The sequence below is a fragment of the Pelodiscus sinensis genome, chromosome 6 (genome assembly GCF_049634645.1).
Source record: "Pelodiscus sinensis isolate JC-2024 chromosome 6, ASM4963464v1, whole genome shotgun sequence".
Classification (NCBI taxonomy): domain Eukaryota; kingdom Metazoa; phylum Chordata; order Testudines; family Trionychidae; genus Pelodiscus; species Pelodiscus sinensis.
This window is the reverse complement of record NC_134716.1, coordinates 119,703,361-119,725,513: the sequence shown is the minus strand read 5'-3', so window position 1 is coordinate 119,725,513 and position 22,153 is coordinate 119,703,361. Positions and strand designations below refer to the sequence as shown.

The 22,153-nt window shown below is 43.1% G+C and overlaps 1 protein-coding gene and 1 long non-coding RNA gene across 13 annotated transcripts in view; both read left to right on the top strand.

Moving 5' to 3' along the window:
- SETBP1 (SET binding protein 1) overlaps positions 1-22,153 on the top strand; it is a 360,515-nt gene that overhangs the window by 135,446 nt on the left and 202,916 nt on the right. The window lies entirely within an intron of this gene.
- The window catches only part of LOC142829997 (uncharacterized), a 47,140-nt gene extending 24,987 nt beyond the window's left edge, over positions 1-22,153 (top strand). The window contains exon 2 of the long non-coding RNA XR_012905001.1: positions 1-22,153. This exon is cut by the window's left edge and continues 12,028 nt beyond it. This is a non-coding gene — a long non-coding RNA (uncharacterized LOC142829997).

Sequence of the window (22,153 nt, the reverse complement as noted above, 5' to 3'; positions counted from 1 at the left end):
CCTTTGAAGGATCAGGTTACCTTGCCGGTAGAAATATATGAGCTCAGTGTGTGATATACCATAACTGCAACAGCAGATCATATACTTTTCCCCGAAGGCTTGTTGCAGACTATGTTGAGCCATTTGTATTTATGACAGGTTGGGGGTGATTTAGTGCGACCTCACTTTGATAAAAGCCATTTAAAGCTCATAAATATGGGTGACACGCTGCCTTGGCAGCTAGGATGTTGAGTGGAGAGCTGCATTTGCATTGCCATTCGACTTTTATGGTTCAAGGGGAAAGGGAAAAAAATAAAGAAAAAGAATGAAAGAAAATGGGAAATAGAGAAAAGCAAGAAAGGAGAAATAACCTTTGGGAAATAAAGGGTATTGCTCTATTTGGAGCTTCTTTAGTTGATGCATCTGAATCACCCTCTCCCCTACTTTTTGCTGGGCATCAGACAAGGTTAATCTCTGCCATTTGCCCCAAGCGGGTGAGCGAGCATATGAAGAATCCACGGCAGTGTAACAGCTGTGAGAGCATGATAAAGCACAGAGGAGTGAAAAGGTCTGTGTGCTTATGATGCATTTACTTCCTCTTGGAAGAGCATTATTAAATCATACCCAAATTACAATAAGATAGGGATTTGATCAGAGCAGGGGATCCCTACGGCTTATTTGCCCTACTCGAATAGGGGGAAAACCGCTTCTTTGGAGGCGAGTGCAATTGATTGTCATGGATCGCTGTTGGAGTAAGTGGGAGTTTGGCAGGAATGTATGGCAGGGTCACATCAGTGGGTCATTCATGATTCCAGCTAGCCTTATGCTAGGAGTGGCTGGTGATTTTTCCTTAAACAGTTGCCTGCGGATGAGATCCCCAACCCTTCTCAAAAATGTACATGAATTCCAGTTGGACACATTTGTCAGGGAGTTTACTTACTCTACTTTTCAACTTACTGGCTGGAGTGAACCAGATTCTCTAGGCCAGAGATGAAGAGGAACCGATTGTTTAGATGTGCAAAAAGTCTTCCAGGTGCCAACAAATTATCTTTAGACTTGGCACTTTCTGCCTATTCCCTTATTTAACTACCAGGGGGCATTTGCAGTACATAATTATACTCTGTAACTGGATTGCAGTAGGTGGGAGGGGGGGCACGGGGAGAGAATTTATGACTAATAACACGTAATTAAATTGGATCTGTTGTTTTCAGATTAAATTGATCATTGGGAGGGTCAGGAAGGAAGAATTGCTTCCTTTGGACAAGTGCATTGTTTTGGATAGGTTTAAGGTTAAAAGTCCCCTCTATCTAGTATGAGCTTCTGCATGCTACTAAATTTCACCCAGTTATTATTATCCCCGCTGTGAAGAAAATGACCTCCCCATTCTTTTTGTATCTCTATTGTATTATCACTATTTCTCGCCTTCGAAGTAACAGGTGTTGGTTAATGCAAAAGTCAGGATACTGGTCATGGTGGACCAATGATCTGAAATCCTATGATGATGTGTTTCTGTTGCAGGTAGGTACAGACAGGGATGGCTAGCTTTACCTATTGAGGGTGATGTCATGCCCCCTCATGTAATACAAAGACAATAGGTGTATAAAGATCGGGGCCTTTAAATTGATTAGCAAACCCAAAATGTTTTAGAACACGTAAACTGATTGTTTTGGTTAACACATTACACATATGAAAGGTTTAAATTAGGTGTTCTTGTGCCTTGTGACATGAGACACAACCCAGAGTTTCCACCTCTTGCTGACCAGTGCCATGTTTTTTGCTCCATTCTTGTCTGCTTCCACGAGAGCAAAATCTTTCTCTGTGGTTTTCTTGTATATCATCTATTGTCCTCTATTCCTCTTCCACCAATAAGCTCAAACCACTTTTGATTTCTGTCTGAAATTATTGTCTGTACAATCTGTTGGCCAGACCTTTGCATCACATCATCATAAATTACTTTAATCCACGAGCAGACACCAAGTATTCTAGTAGTGGGATTCTAGTATTTGCCATGTTCCAGAAAGATATAAGTATGCAGGTATCACAATGACACAGTTTAACTTTATCTTGGTTCTTATGCCTGTTCTTTCTTCTAACTCTGTATGGAGATGGCCATCCACATCCTAAGCTACACACAATAGATTTTACTAATACTAGCAGTTAATGTTGCTTTCTGGAGTAGTAGCAGCATAAGGGGAAAAAAATCAACATATGCATACATACTGTGATCTTGAAATAAAACGAAAAGATAAATCCTGATTATTTGCTGAAGCCTTTTTAAGCCTGTTTGTTTTCTTTATTAACAGTAGTAATTTATTGAAACTAAGCACTATTATTATTTTTGAGCACCCACAGAGTGAAATATTTACCTCAGTGTCATGCAAAATAAATCCCTTTGGTCTTTAGAGTATAACAATGCAATATAGAGCCAGACATCATACATATGAAAACTAAAGACAGTACACAATTATTTCATCTTGCCAGCTAAGACAGATCACTACTTTCAACCAACTCATCATTATCGTCAGCATGATTGTCTTCAGAGCTGGATACAACTTGTATACCGTGATGTAGGCTGCATGTTGTATGTGTGATGGCAAATCTTTAACTTTCATCCTATGCAACTGAAGAAAGATATATCTCCCAATGTTTAGGCCCATATTTTAGCTATAGAACTTTTTATAGTGCCCATCATTGTAGTTCAGTTTGAACCTCTCTAATCTGGCACCCTCAGGATCTCACTGGTGCCAAACCAGAGAATTCCCAGACTACGGGAGGTCAATATTGTCTAGCAGCATTCCTAACACTTCTGCTGCTTACTGGGCTCTTAGAAGAAATGTAGGGGTAAAGTAGAGCTAAATAACAGGACAGAACACTGAGAGCCAGGACTGGTGGCTATAATCAAACTTTGTGGGACTGCGGGAAACTTGGCCACACCCATGAGATGTGGACATCCAACTAACTAATATGTCGGACCGTGGATGTTGATGGACCATAGAGTGCTAAACTAGAGAGGTTTAACGTGTACTTAAGCGTTGCCTAATATATAGGCAGATAGAGCTCGAAGAATTAAAAGGGAGTGTTTTTTTTGCATTAAGCAAACAAACAGTCCCTTTCCTAAGGACTTTTATGTGGCAACCAAGGAGACTGTTCATGGGTGACTGAATTACTCTCAATAAAACATGTTTGCAAAGTTGGACCCTAAAACTGGACAACCACCATTCTTCACTTTCATCCCCTGTACAATGGCAGGAGGTATTCCAGTGACTTGATTTTTGTCAAACCAAACCTCTTCTTCAAGAGCAGTTGGCCCATTCTGTGCATTCAAGCTTTTATTCATTCTATCACATTTCTCAGGGCAAAGAGAGCAGAGGTTTCATGCACTAGCCTGTCACCTTTGGGGTTCAAGTGGGTTTTAGGTGCCAAGCCGGTATGTTTGGAGATGTCAGTTTGCTGCTTTGCAGACATTTGACAGCTTCATAAAAATCACTGTGTAATCAGAAGCATGACTGGCAAGCCCTACTCAGGATGGGTGCAGGAAACATCAGGGGTACTGAGCAGTCTGGACAGTGCTGGGTAGGGAACCTTGCTTAGATCTTGTCTCTTCTACGCTTGGCTTAAGCTAACGCCCTTCATCTTCTTGAGCATTTTTATTAGAAGTAGGTCCTAGAGAAAAGAGACTTTTCAGCGTGGCTTTTCATTATTTGATTTCTGCTGACTTCGAGACAACCTCACCAAATCTCCGATCCATTTTTCTACTCCGCCAATCTCTAAGGCTCATTTTCTGCTCTTGCCATGCTTTTAGGGACTACGCACCCCCTCTAATTATAATATAGTTATTCAATGGAAGAAGATTTTCCCCCTTTTTCTTCTTTTTTACTTGAATAAATTAGTTTTAATTAAAGCTTTTTTTATGTGTAGAGCAAAAGGAGTTATACATGATACTAGCAGCTGTGTATTGTTGGATTTGTAGCTCTTTGGAGTGTTGTTGGTAAACGTGATCCATCCACACCCCAATCCCTTTTCTTTATCTGTCTTCCTTTCTCCCCCCCCCCCCCCATGAACTCTTCAACTATGACTGTGTTTCCAGTCAGAAGGAAAACCTTTCACATTTTTACTTTCATATACATTGCATTTTAAACCTTTGTTGAAAACAACACAGGTGTGCCATGAGCAATAGAACAATTAGACCGCTACTGTGCTGAGGTAACTGGCTATCATGCTGACCAATTATTGCCTCACTGGTTGCTTGTACTTCTCTGTCAGTCCGTCTGCAGGCATCTGTTGTCTCATACTTAGATTGCAAGTTATTTGAGGCAGGGGCTCTCTTTTTGTTCTGTGTTTGTACAGCTCCTGACCCAGGTGGGGGGGTTTGGCTCTTCACTGGAGTTCCTACGCTCTACAGCAGTGATCCCCAACCTTTTGGGGCTGCCGGGCTCCCAGGGGCAGGGCCGCACATGCATCTCATGCCTGGGGGTAGCACGGCACTTCACATGTGCTGCGTGCCTCGGGGTGGCACTGCGAATGCGCCATGTGCCCAGGGTGGGGGCCGCACATGCGCCACGCACCCGGGGGCAGTACTGTGCATGCATCATGCATCCGGGGCGGGGGCCATGCCTGCACTGGGCACCCGGGGTGCAAGAATGGCTCGGGCTGGTCCTGGTCACTAGGCAGGCACACACAAATGCCCCAGTGGGCACCATGGTGCCCCCGGGCACTGCGTTGGGGACCACTGCTCTACAGTGATGTCCCAAAATGGAGGGGCGTAATGATCTCCTTTGTGCTCTGTCACACCTCTTGAGATTCTACTTGACTTGGTCAAGGACTCTCGTTCAGACAGTAATGGGGTGAATCTGAAAATGGTTTGCTTAGCTTAACTTCTTGGATCTTGAAAATTAAACAGTCTCTTAAGATTTTGTTTTCCTATTTCCAATTAGAACGGGGGGAAAAACCTCTTACACTGTAAAAATTTAAAAAATAACAAATAGTCTGGTAGCACTTTAAAGACTAGCAAAATACGTAGATGGTATCATGAACTTTTGTGGGCATGGCCCACTTCTTCGGATGACCAGAGTGTTAAGAATTACAGACTAACTCGGCGGCTACTCTGAAGCTCTTACACTGTAGTCAGGTGAGCTGAGTGAAACCTTAGGTAACAGGTTAGGGTTTAGAGGGAATTTGACATTTCATATAGATAACTTTTTCACACTTCGAGACCAAGTGCTTGGGGCAGCTGATGGGGAATCAGGGTCTGAGGTTTATGTCCAAGCTGGAATTTAGGACATGTGAAGACCATTGTGAAAATGAAAAGTAAATACATTCATGAATTCCAAATTCCAGGGACCACTGTGCTCCTTTAATCTGACCTCTAGTATACCACAAGCCTTGGTAAGCTGTTCTCATGGTTCATTACTCCCCCTATTAAGAAAGGGTTGCCTCCATGTTGTCTGATTTTATTTATTTTAAATCCTCAGTGGAAGTTTAAGTTAAGTTTGAGGTAATGTTCGGTTAGTTTTAAATCAAACTAATAAATCAACATCCATTTGGCTATGGCTGTGTCTCATTGGACACGTCTCATTTCAGACAGTGACACTTAGCATGTTATTTACTGGGCCTTGCATATAACAGGAGTTAGTATCTCAAAAAGCCATCTTGTAACTCCCTCCAAAGTCCCAACACCACCTGTCTGGCCTAATTCTCTTCACCCTCAAATAAGAGAATGACCTCTGACTAACACTGCTTGCTTTCAGCTATTTAAAGCAACAGTCACACCAGTTAAGGAGGAACTGTTCATTATGTGGTGTGTTTTTCAGTGAATTCCCAGCGCGGCGTTCATTAACGGTAATGGAAGTTGTTGCACTAACTCCCCACACGTTGAGCAGAAAATATGCTCCTTCGTGTTGTTTCACAGCCCGGCTTCTGCTCCTGGGAAATATCGATGGGGCTTTTCCAGTCCTGCTGACTAGCAGATGGGGAAGAACTGCTCTTGAATTCATAGGCTGCTTTTTTAGACGTGGTTCAAGTGCAGCAGCACAATACATGGAGGATCAGTTCCCTATATGGTTAAAAGATAGAGTCGCAATCCTCTATTCAAGACAAGACTGTCCTACTGCTGTTTCAGTTATTCTAATCCAATAGGGGAAAAAATAGGTCTTAATTAATTGCCTTCTACTCCAGGCTCAAGAGGAAAACCCGCTTCAGAACAAATTAATGCAATCAAAATCTGCAGGTTGTGAGGCTGCTGGCAGAGTTCCCTGTTTGCGAGTGAGCGAGCGCAGGTTTCCTGCTTTCCAAGAGCTCAGAGTTTAGTTCATGTGCTGAGATCACGGGCTGACATTTCTGAATGAAAGTAGTTCTGGATGAGTGCTTTAGAGAACATGAAAAAGCAGAAACGCATCCTTCCACGGATGAAATGACGATAATGTAGTCATCACGCTGTTCCATCCCTGCAGAGTCCAGGCCAGAACTTAGGGAAGATTCTATGTGGTGACATGGGGCAGTGCAGGCTTGGAAATAGAGACAGGGAAAATTAGAGTGTACCATCTGTATCCAGCCACCTGGGTAATAATGACTCTGCCTTTGCATTCACTGCAGCTGAGTCCCGTTTCTTCCCTACCGTAAAGCATGCAACAATAACAAACCAGAACCTTCAAACAAAACAAAATTAAATCCGATTTTGGTGAAATTCCATAAAAGAGGCTGTGATCAGACCATCTTAGGGTTTCTCACCTTACTGGAATCCTCTTTTCTGTGAGATTTCCAGCCAATTCACTCGGAGAAGCTTATTCAATCTAAATCACGACCTCTCTCTCTCACATCCTTATTATGAATATGCTCAACGTGTTTATCCCCAGGCAAGTTGTAAGGGGGACACAGTCATCGAAACAGGGACAGTATTTTAGACATTCACACTGAGGTGAGCTACCATTCCTTAAAATCATAGAAAACCTTTTCTGGATCTAGGGTTGTGTTTTTTTTTTTTTTTTTTTAATCTTTAAGATGTGATGTGATCTTAGAAGGATTTAGTAGAAACACAATATTTTAACTCCATGTGTGGATGGACTGTGGTGTATAAAGAGAAAGGGTATGTCTACACTTGCACCCTATTTCAAGGGAGGGATGCAAATAAAGACATTCGAAATGCAAATGAAGCCGGGATTTAAATATCCCATGCTTTATTTGCATATTTGCGTTATGGCAGTATTTTGAAATAGCGCTATTTTGAAATAACAGACGCTGTTAAGATGTGATTATTTTGAGAGAAAACTCTTCTCTCGAAATAACCCTTATTCCTCATACAATGAGGTTTACCAGTTATTTCGAGAAAAGGGTTTTCTCGTGAAATAACCGCGTCTTAACAGCGTCTTTTATTTCAAAATAGCGCCACAACACTCTTTGGGTGGCTGGGTTTGCAGTGCCTGCATCCGCATAATACTAAATGAAGACTTTGACCTATGGTCAATAGAACTAGTAGAGGAAGAAATGGGGAGCTGATTTGCTGCCAAGCCCTCAGAAGAACTGGACTGAGCTTGCCTTAGCTCAATCTTCTCTTGCTGTTGTTTACATAGTATCTGGCAGCCTACAGCAGTCAACCAAGAAATGAGACAAGAAAAAGTAGTTAAAGATTGCATTAAAAACACTGATCTGTCCATGTTGTTTTGAGCTCTTCATATCTAATGCAGTAGTAAAGTTATAAAATATGCAAATTGTTCAGTTCTCATAGGCTGCGTCTAGACTGGCAAGTTTTTCCGCAAAAGCAGCTGCTTTTGTGGAAAAACTTGCCAGCTGTTTACACTGGCCGCTTGAATTTCCACAAGAACACTGACGATCTCATGTAAGATTGTCAGTGTTCTTGCAGAAATGCTATGCTGCTCCCGTTCAGGCAAAAACCCTTTTCCGGAAATGCTTTTGCGCAAAAGGGCCAGTGTAGACAACGCGGTATTGTTTCGGTCAAAAAAGCCCCGATAGCGAAAATGGCGATTGGGGCTTTCTTGCGCAAAACCACGTCTAGAGTGGCACGGATGCTTTTCCGCAAAAAGTGCTTTTGCGGAAAAGCGTCCGTGCCAATCTAGACGCTCTTTTCCGCAAATACTTTTAACGGAAAAACTTTTCCGTTAAAAGCATTTGCGGAAAATCATGTCAGTCTAGACGTAGTCAAAGACATTTTGAAGAAAAAAGTCATTACAATCGATGTTAGCTATATGTATGTTTGCATTTATATTAAGATACTATGGGATTTAACAGTGAGGTAGGTCTTATTAGCGCATGCACAATGGGCCTCAGAAGGCACGTGGCTACGATTCATCACCAAATTTGGTCCTCTGCTTGGGTGTCATTAGCTTCTTCTGGATACTGAGAGAGAGTGCAAAGTGAATGCTGATCCATGCGGTGAAGAACTAGGACCAAATAGAGTTAGGAAGTGGAAAGGAAGAACAAGAGTCTGAATGACAATGCCAAAGGTAACAAACATCACAAGAAAGATGAGGCTAGAAAAGACACATTTGGATTTGCCTATGAAGAAGCCAGGGGAGGTGACGGCAGCAGGCTGGATGTAGTAGATCCAGGATGGAGGTGGAAAAGAGCAATTCCAGGCAATGTTTGCAAATGACATATTCAAGGGAGAAGAGAACAAAGAAGGAAAGGTGCTCGTTGGAGAGACTAGTTGGATTTCTCTCTGTCTGTAGCACAGCTGCATTTGTGGAAATGCTTGCATGGTTTTTGGTGCAAGTTAGTTCCAAAAAGATCCTTGTGCAAAGCTCTGCCAGCAAAAGGTTTTTGTGTATATTTGGTGCATCATAGATATTCAACCACTGTGTTTATTTGCTTTTGAATTAATTGAATCTATTAGTAGTTTCTGTGTTTTATAGAAGGAGGGGTAGCGACAACCTCTCTATTTAGGGTTTGTTTATCTTAAGTCTAGTGCCCCCATGTTTTGTACTGTCGTGGGACTGATATATTTAAGCTGTCTAACATTTTTCATGATCAAAGATCCTCATGACCTTTCACCCCTTCCCAAAAAAGCTCTGACTATAACACCTCAATTGTTTGCAGCAGGCCTTTGAATTTAGGCAGGCCATGTGGCTTGAGACCTGTCCCATGAAATTTGCGTCAGGTTGGGCTGTGATCCAAACAGTTAACAGTCACTATTTCCCTGCGTTTGCTTATGTTCCTTAGGAAAACTTTGGCAGAATGCCAGATCAATAACTGGGCATGAGCTTTTTGAAGAGCCAGAGCCACATAGACAATAGAACAGCCAGACGCTCTATACTGGGAACTCTTTGGAGTTGACTGAGCAGATGTGCATTTTGAGGCAGAGAGGAGAGAGCAAGACCCAGTTATTTTTGCTTGACCGTTGCCCACAGGTTCTGGCATGTAACTGTAGCATCCCACCCATCCTCTCTGGAGACACAAATATGGGACAGGAGACCCCAATTCCCAGTTGGAGAGGGTTGTGCTTTGCTGCCCACAACAACTCCCCTGTACCTAGAACATAGCTCCAGCAGCCAGGGCTCCGAGAGAACCTCTTGCTGCTGCCAGTTCTTTCAGGAAGTCCTGGAGCTCAAATCTGTGGAAATTTGCTTTCCAGTGCTCAACACTCAACTCAAACTTTAGTGATGAGGCAGGATGGGGATGCTCGCAATGTCATTCGTTGTTGCCATCTATTTTATTTTTAAAGGTAGAAGTTATTTTCTAATTTTATTTTATGTTGTAAAAAGTCATTTAAGTTGAAAAGTTAAGTACCTGAAAGTTAGGGAACAACAGATGTATGTTCATATAACCTTTATGAGGCCTCTGTGTGTGTATACATTATGATACTTTCTTTAATTATATGGTCACATACTATTCCCACCCTCCCCAGGATCCCACCTCATTCAGTCCATAGGATAGACACGTGATGGAGCACAACTGAGTTTGCAAGAGCAGCTTGTAACTCTGTCATTTCCTATTTGTTTAGTGCCCAAATGGCTGCCTAAATACTTTTAATGTAGGGTTTCTGAGGAGTGTATTATGTGTGTTTGTGTGTGTGTGCTTGTACATTTGTATACATAATGTATACTATATAAACCTAGGTGCACATTCTTATATTCACACATGAGGTAGATGTGTGTGTAACATAGCAGCAGCTGATTTTGTGAGTACAATTTGCATGCATGAGAGGCTGAATCTTAGCACTGTTCAAAGCATAATCACACAGAGAGAGAAACATTATTTTTATAAACATATACAAGCTGAAGACATCCTCTGCACCCAGTAAATCAGGGGTGGGGAACCTCAGGCCTGAGGCCAGATGTGGCCCCCGGCTTGCCTGGGTCCAGCCCCTGAGTCTCAGGGCCCACACAATTTTGGGAAGCCTGTACTCATGCTCCAGCCCCCTGCTCTCCTCTGTGGGGTTGGAATACACAAAATCTACTTGTCTGGGCCCCCTTCGGCTCTGGTGTGTGTGAGAAATGTGGGGAGTGTCTTTCTCCTTCTTAGTCAGGGGCCAGAGTGAGGGTTTTTTACTTGTGTGCGGCCCCCGACTGATTTTTCTGTGGGTCAGTGGCCCCCGACCCAAAAAAGGTTCACATGCATTTGTTTCCTTTAGAACACTAACACACATTCCCCCCCCACTTCTCCCCTCCTCCCCCAGCGTTAGACTCCATTTCTGACAATGTATAATTGCTTTGCTTGTTTGAGTGCCTGTCATTAAGCAATGTTCTGATTATTCTGGCAGTCATGCTACTCAAGTCCCTGTGGACAGAATCAGACATGAAGAGAATTGCATTTTGCCAAGGATGAGGCTAAAGGTCTTACATACAGTGGACAGCTGTGTCTAGTCAAATCGAAGTACTGTTGCTCCAAGTGTTACCAACAGAATAGCTGATAGCTCTGTTGTCAGTTCGTTTACACTTGCCTCCTGTTACAAATTAAACTGAAACTGCGGTCCACGGAAGGAGTGGAAAGTGTTTTCCCTGCCAAGTGACAATTGCTTGTCTCGCCCATTTCCAAATGCAGCCATTGCCGTATACTTCTAGGTTTCAGTGATTCCAGCACCAATGATTTAGGATGTCTTTCCACTGGCAACATTGTCATTGCCATCTGCCCTCATCTGGTAATGCCATAGATTCAAGAGGATAGATAAAGAACTGGTCACCAGCCTTTCTCCTCAACGCTGATGGCTCTCAAGACCCAATCAGCAACCAGAAAGCTTTCGGGTTTCTTCCCGCATACAAGATTTCCTCTGCTTTCTTCAAACCATTTTCTAGCAGGACATCTGGTGTTAGATACTATCCCACTAAGCTTTTCCTACAATTGTTCATATCTCTAGCTCAGGGGTGGGGAATGTAAGGCCCGGGGGCAGATGTGGCCCCTGGCTTGCCCGGAGAGCTCCCTCCTTCACAAGCATTCAGCAGCCTGTGGTGGTACTCCAGCTTCCCTTCCTCCTCCCGCCCCCCCCCCCCATCCCCACCTCCACACAATATTAGAGAGACAAGTTGGCTGAAGTAATGACGAACTTCAGCTAGTGTAACGAAACAAGCTTGGAAGCAACACCAAGCTCAGAATTGTTTCCTAATCATTTAATCTTTCTCATGCTTCTTATCCAAGCTCTTTCCAGTTTATCAATAGTCCTCTTGATTTGTGAGCACCAGACCTGGATGCAAAGGGGTACAGCAGGCAGGGCAGGAGAAGGAGGGCTGTGGCCAAGAGGAAGTAGGGAGGGAAAGAAAAGAAAAAGGGGACCAAGCTGGGGAGAGGCTGGGCTAAAAGCAGCGGGCCGCTAACTCTGGCTCCGAGGGCTTCTCCTGCCTTGTCCCCTCACCCATCCCAGCCTCCTGGGTTGTCGCAACAATGCCAAATACGAAGGTAAAAATAACCTATCTACTCCTGCTCGAAATTCCCATTTTTACACATCCCAGGGTTGCATTAGCTCTGGCCTTAGATTCCCCAGTCTGTAAGTCTTTGTTCCCTGATGGACACATTTACATTTAACCACACAGGCAGGCTGGGGAGCCATGAAACAGGAAATGCCAAAGTCCATGTTCCTGGAAAGAATGCTTTGCTTTTAGGAGTGCTGGGGAGTGGAATCTTTCAATAACCCGTCCGAGACTGTTTTATTTTGCTGGCAGACTCTTAGGTAATATGTAGCAATCATCAAATGTGGAGTTTAGCATGGGCCAGAAATCTCTCTTGAGCTGCCCTTTTGCAGCATGATTGGCTTCAGAATTTAGCACAAAATACAGGTGAGGGCTAATTTAGAATTACAGCACAATTCTGCTCTTAGATTCAGTTGGTGGATATTGACACTTCTGTTGTTCTTCCCCCTATATCTGTGTCAGGCTTCTCTCTAGATCCATATCTCCCACCTAGAAGTGACATATGGAGATATTTGTATCCAGGGTTTTGGTTTGGTCCCAGCTCTAACAGCAGCAGTGTTATAAAGTTATCCAGAATTTCCACATCCCTGGTGAAACAGAAAAGCGAAAGTAAAAGGGAGGCCCTTCCTGCCCCCCTGGAATTCTGAAAACTACTGTTATCCGTAACCGTGTCTGAGTATCAGGTAGAATTCTAGGTGTTTCCTCTCAGGCACTGTTTGAAGTAAAAATATGAACTTCAAGCAAGTAGAGACAGGTTTCCATGATGTGAGGAAATACAGCAGAGGAAGAGAAAACTTGAATGATACAGAGTCTTCATTAGCATCACAAGGAAAGGGCATATGCATGTAATTGCTGATTGCATCTCAGATTGCAGTGCTAATGTTTAAAAACCCTGCTTATTTCATTGTTCCCACAATGTCTTTGCAGGTAAATCATGCATTGTAGAGTACACTCTCTAGCAAAGCATGACTGAAGGAATGTATGTATAAAAATTCTGGATAGTCCCATTACTTGTCCTTACTTTCCAGGAGAGAAAATGTAAGGAATGATGCCTTGGGTTAACCAGTAGAATAGAAGAAATACAAACTTGACAGCAGTGGACTTTTTTTTAAAGGAAGGAAAATGACCTTCTCTGGTTACTACGTGAGCTGACCCCAAATATGGGACAGCAAAACCACAAGAAACATTTTCAGTTAACTCCCCCTCAGCAGACACACATAGGGCTTCAGTTCTAGGCAAATGAAAATGAAAGCAGGAAGGGTTATCAAAAAACCAGATTATTTGATGAGCTGTGAGAGCTCTTGTGAGCCCCAAGGCTTTCAGATTATTCTATGAGCTGTGGGGACAAATTTCACCAGGACATTAATTAGGTGAATCATGGTTGACTTGCAACAAGGAGTGCATGTTCTTCAGTAGTGTTGTAGCAAGGCTGGATTTGAATCCTGGCCCCAGTGAAATCTGTGGTAAAACTTCCCTTAATCACAAAGGGAGCAAGATGTGGACTAGAGTTTGGAAAATGTAGACTGTGGTTTCTGGAAGCAGAACTGCAGCCTCTCCTCACCTAGCTGGCTATTTAGAACTTTCCATCCTTCTGCTGTTCCTCAAAATCATCTCCATTGTCAGCTGCTTGCTGAGGTCCTTAATAGGTGACAGAGCTGGTTCCTTGGATTCTTGCCTGTTGGATAGCACTCACTCAGGCCTTGTCTACACTAAAAGGAAGATCACCCCTGCTGTGATCAATCTTCTGGAGTTTGATTTATCAAGTCTAGTTAAGACTTGCTAAATTGAACTCAGAGGGTGCCCCTGCCTGAGTCTGGAATCCTTCCTTTTGCAAGGAGTAAGGGAACCTGATGGGAATGTTTGGTCCTGTCAGCCTCCTGCTTCTGGGACGCTGCCATGCTCGATGTAAAGTAAACTGATTCCAGCTACATATTCATTTTAAGTATCCTACATAGCTGGAGTTGCATACCTTAAGCTAAGCTGCTGGGTCTAGGGCAGACCTTGCCTCTGTGTGAGTGACTGCTTCACACTGAGCACAAACACAGTCAAGTCTGTTGCCATTGGCCTGACCTATTGGAAGTAATTCACCACCACCAAGTTTCCAGACATGTTCAGCTGAAGCTGATCATTTCCCCACTGGCTTCTGTTGAAATCCCCTTCTCTTATCTGGCCTTCTTGTCTTGAATCAGTTTCCTACATTAAACAGAATTTGTGTTCTTTTGCGTGTGCATTCGAGATGTGCAAGAAAGTACAGTAAAGGTAAGATTCATTAAGCTGTCCTGTCACTCCCCATCACTGCAGAAATCATCCTGAACAAAAATAATACAGTAATTTTTATATCCTGGATGATTTGATGGTTTTGTAATAGCATATGGAGTACCTAGATCACTATTTAAATTTGGTCTAAATCTACAGTCATCAAAAGTTGTAGATATCTCTTCTGTGACTAATGTGAAATTAGTTTGATCTCAGTCCAGTTAGTAGTGAGTGATACAATGCACGTCACAAAAGAAACCACCACAATTGGAGACTCCATTGTGAGATACAGCAAACACAATGATGAGAAGTATGATGCAAAAGCCTAAACATATAGTTTTGGTTCTTGAGCACAAAACTGAGGTCGGGATAAAAAGAAACTTTCTTGTACAGGCCTGTCAAACTGGCTTATTTTGCTGAGTAAATAGTGCAAGAAGTTTTCCATTAGTTTTGGTGGAGGAAGTGTTTGTTAGGCTGGATTTTGTTCATGCCCCTTTTTGCAAATGTTTGAACAAACAAATTTGCTACCAGAAATGTTTGTGGAGGAAAGTCATTTTAAGTGAATATCGGAGAATATTCCCTCAGACCCCGTTTAATATTCCCATTGGCAGCCTGTTTCTTCATTCATTCAGAGGGCAGAAATATCTCATGTGACATTTATGGGTAACTGTTTGTGAATGAACAGTTAAAGAATGGTTTCAAGAAAGTGTTCAGAGAATACTTTCAAATTTTGTAAATCAGTTGGAGATGTTAGGATGAAAGGCACCACGTAAAAGTGAGACATAATTTTGGACAAGTCTCTAATCTGCTAATTGACATCACACCAAAAAGTTAAATTCAGCCAATTATTTGATAGGAATGATTGTCCCATGTCCACTGGCACATTAAATAAGAATTAAATTCACCGAAACAAAATTTGAAAGTAAAAAAGTCTTTCCTAGAATCTAATCTTAACTTCTCCTTACTGAGAATAAACCTGTTTTATGTTCTCAACTGCCTAAAATAGCTTCTATATAACACTGCTTTTTATTGACTTATCTCTAAATAAGAGGCTTTTGCTCTTGACTCCTGCTTGGAAGGACAATTTCTAATGCTTTTATTTTAATGAACAAGGGTGAATTGGTCAATGTTTGTTCTAAGCTTCCTACGCGTGTTAGTCTACGGACAGAGCTTCAGCAGTAAACAAACTGCCTCAATAGTAAATTGGAAAGAAAGAAGAAAAGGTTATTTTTATGCAGACAAATTCCCTTGGAAGTGGTTCATAGGCTATCCATTTGGAGCAGAGATTTCTAGAAAAAGGGATCAAACAGAAACCAGACATTAACTATCTTTACTCCTAAATTAGTGAAAAATTGTCATGAGCTGCTTTGGAAAGTCTTGTCTGGTCAATTTTTAGTTTTCCCCAATCACAGTCCAGAATCTAAGCAATCATTAGTGTTTGTAACCTTCATTTCTTGTTTGATAGTTAAGTCCCCCTGTGTCACTTATGATTTGACAAAAAGAGGTCAGAGTTCTATCTTTCGGTTACTTTAGGCAAAGGCAAGAAAACAGGTCTTTTCAAAAGAAAAGAAAAAAAACCCTACCCACGGTTTCTTTCAAGCTTTTTTGGAAGTTGATGGTGTTGTTGGAAACTTTTTTCCTTTGTTTGATCCCATTCAGTGTTCCATGTCTCTCTACATGCAGGTTTTGTCCAGAACCAGAATTCTGTTCATTAGAAGATGCTATTAAACTTCAGCAGGGCTTCGGTGGGACTTAAATGATTCAGGGCCCTCCTGTATGGGATGAAATTCACCCTTTCTGTGTTTGATCTGGCTGCAGATCCTAAGAGAGTGATCACGCTGAATACATGGCTCAACCAGGTGAAATCTTTGAGACTTGTGAGATTCTCTTCACTAAAGAGCAATCATGATTTTGAGAGAGGAACATAGGCTAGTTGGTTAAATCACAAAGCTGGGGTGCAGGAGATCTGGAATCTATTTTCCAGCTCTGCCACTCACTTTGGTGTCACCTTATGCAAACCACTTAGCCTCCTGGCGCTTCATTTTCTCATCCGTAAAACTGAGATAGCAGCATCTGTTTCACAGAGGGTTCAGTGAGGCTTAATTCATTAATGTTTCCAAAGTGTTTCAAGACACTGGGAAGGAAAGCTCTGTAGGTAGTCAACATATCACTAATTTATGCTACTTTATGGGAATAAAGCAGAAATTGGGACGACCAAAGCAAATAGGAAATGTACGTCACTTTCTCCATTTCAGGCCAAATCGCAGGCTAAATAGTTATGGAGTCTGATATTCCAGTGCCTTTCCCCCTTGTATCTCTCCAGTCACTTCCATTGGAGGTAATATTTTACACCCACCTTCCAGGGGTGTAAATGGCTACACCCTACCTAGTGGAGGGTATCTGAAAAGTAGGCCTTGTATCTTAGAAATAGTTGGTCTGATTCTTCTGATTTACCCTGATTAGATACCATCGTATCTCCAGTGCCTTGAATGGAGCTACTCCTGACACCATTGATTGAAATGGGTGTTCTCATTGCCACGAGAGAGAAGCAAGGCCTTTATCAATGGATAGCACATTCTGAGCACTTTTACAAAAGTACTATTTAAAAATGTATGCTTTAAAAAAAAAAATGATTCAGCTACGTCTGATTGATTTAATCCTTTCCATTTTCCAGTTCCCCTGCACTGGTGCAATGATCTTGCACTACAGTTTCCAGTCCTGTTTCCCTTGACATTTTAAGGGACATCAGGAAGTAATTTGTGTTTCTATTAAACAGTATAGTCGCCCCTCCCCCCACACCCTTGACCTTTATAGAGGCTTTTACAAAATGTGAATTTGAGGCCCCAGCTACATATCCGGGTTCTCCAAGATGAAATGGCTCTGCTCTTAAATCAAGGAAAATCACCAAAGTCTTAAAGCTAAGGAGGGAAAGAGTTGTCCTTTCCCATTATGCTTCTCGGGATCAGATAATTAGGTGCAGGCCTGCTGGGGGAGGGGGACCAAGCAAAGCTCTGGGACCTGGCAATTCTAAGGGGCTCAGTGCTCCCGGATGTTGCCATTGCTACTCAAAGGGCTCATGGGTGGGGGTTGGCATGGTTCCACCCAGGGCTCTGTCCCTTCTGGGAGCACAGAGCAAACCCCTCTCCTCCTCCTCCTCCCACACCTTGCCCACGGGTCCACTATGGCTGTGGCGTAGCTCTATTCAAGTAACCATAGCTGCACTGATTTACACCAGTGGAGGGTCAGGCCCTAAAACTCCACCAAGGAGTGAGACTTTCACCTAGGATAACTTGTTAAGGTTGGGTGGAAGTTGACAATGTGTAACTTAGCTATCTGGCGAGGTTTGGTGCAGCGGGAAACTATTTGACATCTGCAGCGTACACACCACATGCTTTGGCAGTTAGAATTAATGCCTTTTGAATTGGAAGGTTGTTTACCTTCAGCTTGAATGCGGATTTGCTTTCAGCCTCAATGGGAAATCTAATGTAAGAAGTAATAGGCCCAGCCATCTGTCCAAAGGGGTATGAGAATTCCTATTTGTGAAAACTAATAATGGAGATCAGAAACGAGTTCATCTCCTGCATAATCTCTGGTGAACCACTGGTTGCTCCTTACGTTTTGGAGTCCCACAGGTGCTGTGTGAGCAAGCATACATCAGACCTGTAAAATGAACAGAGCTGACATCCTTTTTCAATGGCTGCTTCTACAAACAAGCATTATTACAACCTTTCCTCCCTTGGACTGATTTACAGTGTGTTTTGGCATATAAGCTGTGCACCTGTGAAGTGTTTAGCTAAACTCTAGTTGTAGAATATTATCTCAGGGGAATGGCAAATAGCACAAATGAATGGAGCCCCCATCCCTCTTCAACATTTCCTGCCTGGAAATATTGCTCCATATGTTAGTCATAGCCAAAAAATGGTGTCATAACTGGATTGACTGGGCCAGATTTTCAAAAGAGCACAGGGTAAGATTTTCACATACTCTTCATCAGTCAAGCTGCATTTTCAAAACCCGCCTGCTCCTATTTAGACAGCTGAGTAAAAGCCAGGTTTTCAAAAACATTACAGCTCCTGCCCTTACGTTTAGGGGCAGATTTTCAAAAGTCTCAGGGCTCAATGTGCAAGGGGGTCATTCTGATGCACAGAGTCTACATCAGAAGAGCATAAGGCCACGTACAGCTTAGCACCAAATCTCCCAAACATTTATACATGCAGTTAACTTAAAGCACACAAGTAAGAGCATCTACTTCAATGGGATGACTCCTGAGAGTATAGCTGACTCCTGAGAGTATACACATAGCTGCTTCAGGGGGTAGCCGAGTTAGTCTATACAGGATAAATTTAAAAAACAACAAATGATCTGGTAGCATTTTAGACTAACAAAACGGGGCTGTGCTCATGAAAGCTCATGATACCATCTGCATGTTTTGTTCATCTTTAAAGTGCTACGAGATGATTTGTTGTTTTTTAAGTTTACACATAGCTGGTAATTTCAGGATTGAAACCTTGACTTCTTTAGCATGTTTCATATAATCTGCAGGCCAGATCCTCATTAACTTTGGTGAAGCTTCACTGATCTACCCAGCTAAGGCCCTAACTCCGTTTCACCCAACATCTGAGCTACCATTCAATAATGAATGGTAACAGAGGGAGAAAGAAATTAAGTGGCACAGAGAAGGGAGAAGACATCTCAGGCATTTGCGTATTGGTAAAGAACATCCATTTCTCACTGGTGTGTGCAATGCAAGCCTTTAGAACACAATTACTTTTGCTTCGGTGCAGGTTGTGCAGGTTGTGCTTGGGGAAGCCAATTAAAACCCTTTGTTTTATAAAGACATTTGAGGCACGACCTCTGCTGCAGGCTTCAGACAGCCTTAAAAATCACTTGGATAAAAGTCTGATCTCAGACAGGCATAAATCAGGAGTGACTCCACTGATTCCCAGTCAGGCTACACTAATGTAAATCCAATGTGAGGTCAGAATCAGGCCTCTAGAGGCCAATGCCTTGATGCTCCAGGGCAGCTGACAAACCCTCCTCACATGGGAGCATCTACAGGCGATATTACCTGTGGTTGATGAGTCCTGCCTGCCATTCTTTCTCACCCACCAGAATTGTGGCCACTGCAGATCTGATCAGTTTCAAAGAAACAATTTCTCTTCAAAGGGCATATTAGATTTATTGCCTGTATACCTTCTACAGGGTAATAACCACCCAGGGCTAATTTGAAGTAGGAGCTCATTAATCTTACATGGTATCTGTGCCAATAACAGCCAGTTTATAAATACCTAGCCTGGTTTGGATACGGAAAGGGGCTTGAAGACTTTGCTTCACTTGATCTGTAGACTTGCTTATTTTAATGCATATTTTTAGAGGGGTTCTTTAAAAAAAATCCCTCTTTTTTCATGCAGTGGACAGAGCTGGGGATCAGTTAAGCTCAAATTTTAAGCCATAGCCTTTGCAATTTTTAGGTTGGGGCTGGGATCAGAAGTAGTAGAGCCAAAGATCCATAAGAAAACCTGTCCGTGTGGTATTTCTGGGATGGGAAGTAGCCAGAGGTGCTGGGAATCGGGCAAGAAAGCGCACCTTAAAGTATTCCCAGCTCAGTTCTGAAGACTGAGTTTTAGATAAGTGTCTCTGCAGAAACTTCCTAGCCAAAGCAAGCCACTGAACCTTCTGTATTTCCCCATCTCTTAACAGTTATTTCCTCCCTGGAGTTCTTATGCACACACACAAGGTATCCTAAAGAGAGAGGCTCTCCTCGTGCAAGTCTGTTTCTGGGACAGGAAAACACCAACAAAACAGTCCGCTATCCACTTTAGGTGTCTCCTGCCCGCAGTTCTTGCATTTCTGAATTGGAACCTGTCAGCAAAGGTTGAAATTATTCTAATCCCTACTTCTCCCTATCAATTTTTTTCTTGTTTGATGAGGCTCCTCTCTCTCAACTAGAAAAAAAATACACCACCCACTCTCATGGCATTGGCAAAAGAGAGACAGAAAATCAACACCGTGTCCGCAAGAGTTTGGCCCGCAGCTGGGACGTGAATTTTTAACAGCAGAGCACAGAGTTGGGTCATTGCACTCAAGCGAGCCAGATTAATACAAAGTGTTTGCTCGCTCTGGGAAAAGGGAGCATCAGAAGCTTCGTAGTGAACTCTAAGGCACTGATCTAGTGGGCTTCAGTTTGCAGTGGTGAAGGTACCAAGTTTCCCCCTGGAAAAATCGCTGCATAGTCACGGTGACGGGCACAATCGCACCACTGCATGGTGTGTCAATTCTCCATGCGCTGCTAGTAACGCGGGGAATGGAAAGTCTGAAGGGCTGAGGCAGATTTCACAGTTGGTGAAGCCAGACATGAGAGGATGGACTCAAACATGCAGCATGGGACTGCAAGATCCCTGGAGTTCACTGGCAATTTCTGCCAAGAATTAACGTACTTAGAAAGAGGATGCTAAAATAGTCTTCCCCACTCCAGCTTGTAGCAGAGAGCTTGATGGTCTGTAATATAGTTCCTTTCAACCGGGAGGTTCTGAAAGCACCTTCTATCGAGGAATCTCTTCACTGACAGGCAGTGAACAACTTGCCTTTCCAGGGAATGGTGAGCAGTAGAGGAAAACAGTGTGCGTTGCCGGATGATGCAGGATGGATGAAAGGTAGACTAGGTATACCTCTGTTGACAAGCCATAAGAGGAGGTAATTAAAACATCAGAGAAGAGAAGGGTCTACTGGTTTCTTCAGACTCCTGATGGTTAATTGAGGGCTCATTAGGGCCACTTGTAGTAAGCAAAGTTGTGTGGTCCGGAGGGTTGTCAGCACTGGGTGATATTTTTGGGCAATGATTAGGAAAGTTCTGTAACTACACCTGCATATCACTTTCTTAATGTTGAACCTCTAGCACTGATAGGGACTCCCCGCATGGGTCACCTTTGGAGTAACACCTTGGAAAGAGCTCAAGGAGTAAAACATGCAGGCAGCTGAAACAAGGTTAACCTGATGCGTCATGATGTAGGCTGTGGCTGATTCCTTTTGGCTCATGGTAGGGCTGCTGCTTCTGCCTCACAAGGCTCGATTTGCAAGATACAGACATCCCCCTCTTTGTGAGTCCAGTCACTATGGGAGTCATCTTGTTTTATCTCCCCTTTGGTGTCTGGCCAACAGCTGGCAGGTACAACAGCTGGCCACGAATGAGAGATCAACTCCTACATGGGGCTTCTGGCAGACATGAAACAAGGTGTCATCCCGTGCTCCCGTTTCCCATTGCATTACACAGTTGGGCCAAAGCGAACAGGGAAGCAGGAGTCTGTCTCCGGATGGCTTTATGATCTCAGCCCGTAATTCTGCTTCATGCACAGTCCTGAGGAGATTTTGCCAAAATACATAATCAGCAGTTGCTTCAGGACACTGATGTTTTGTCTGCAACACCCAGAGCACACTGTCCGTCTTTTCCTCGCCCTTTCCCGCATGAGCTCTAGGATACTTCCAGGCAGCAGGTAGCTCTTACAAAAGCTGACTTGCTTTTTTGCACTCGCATGTTCACTCGGGTCTCACTGCTGTAAGTTGCTGAATCAGCTGGCCTGGCACAGATCTCATTCGCTTCAATTTTACAGCCCTCAAATCTCTTGATATCCAAAGAGTTGTTCCTCTTTTCACTGGTGTAAATGAAAGCAGAATGCCCATGAATTCCCATGAGTTTTTAAATACCCATTTATTCTGTACCCAACTTGCACTGCCCTGTGCTACCAGCCCAATGTGGTGTTCCTTCAGCCACCTCGATTTTCGGTTGGGTGAGCGTCTCTGAAACATTTGTGGTCCTGAAATCCCAGCTGGGTTTGCCCTCTCTCTCTCATCCCGTCGCCTCTCTCTGGTGTTATTTCTTCCACTCTGCATTTCCTCCATGCCACCGGAAGGGCGTGTTTAGCTCCATTTGATCTCCTCCATTCAAACTTCAGCATTTCAATCTGTGGTTTTATTTGGAGTCATGTCACTCGCTGAAAGTTAGATCTCTTGGGCCCTTTCATGTGGCGAATGTACGTTCTGCCTCAGCCTTTTCTCTCCCCACCCTCCCA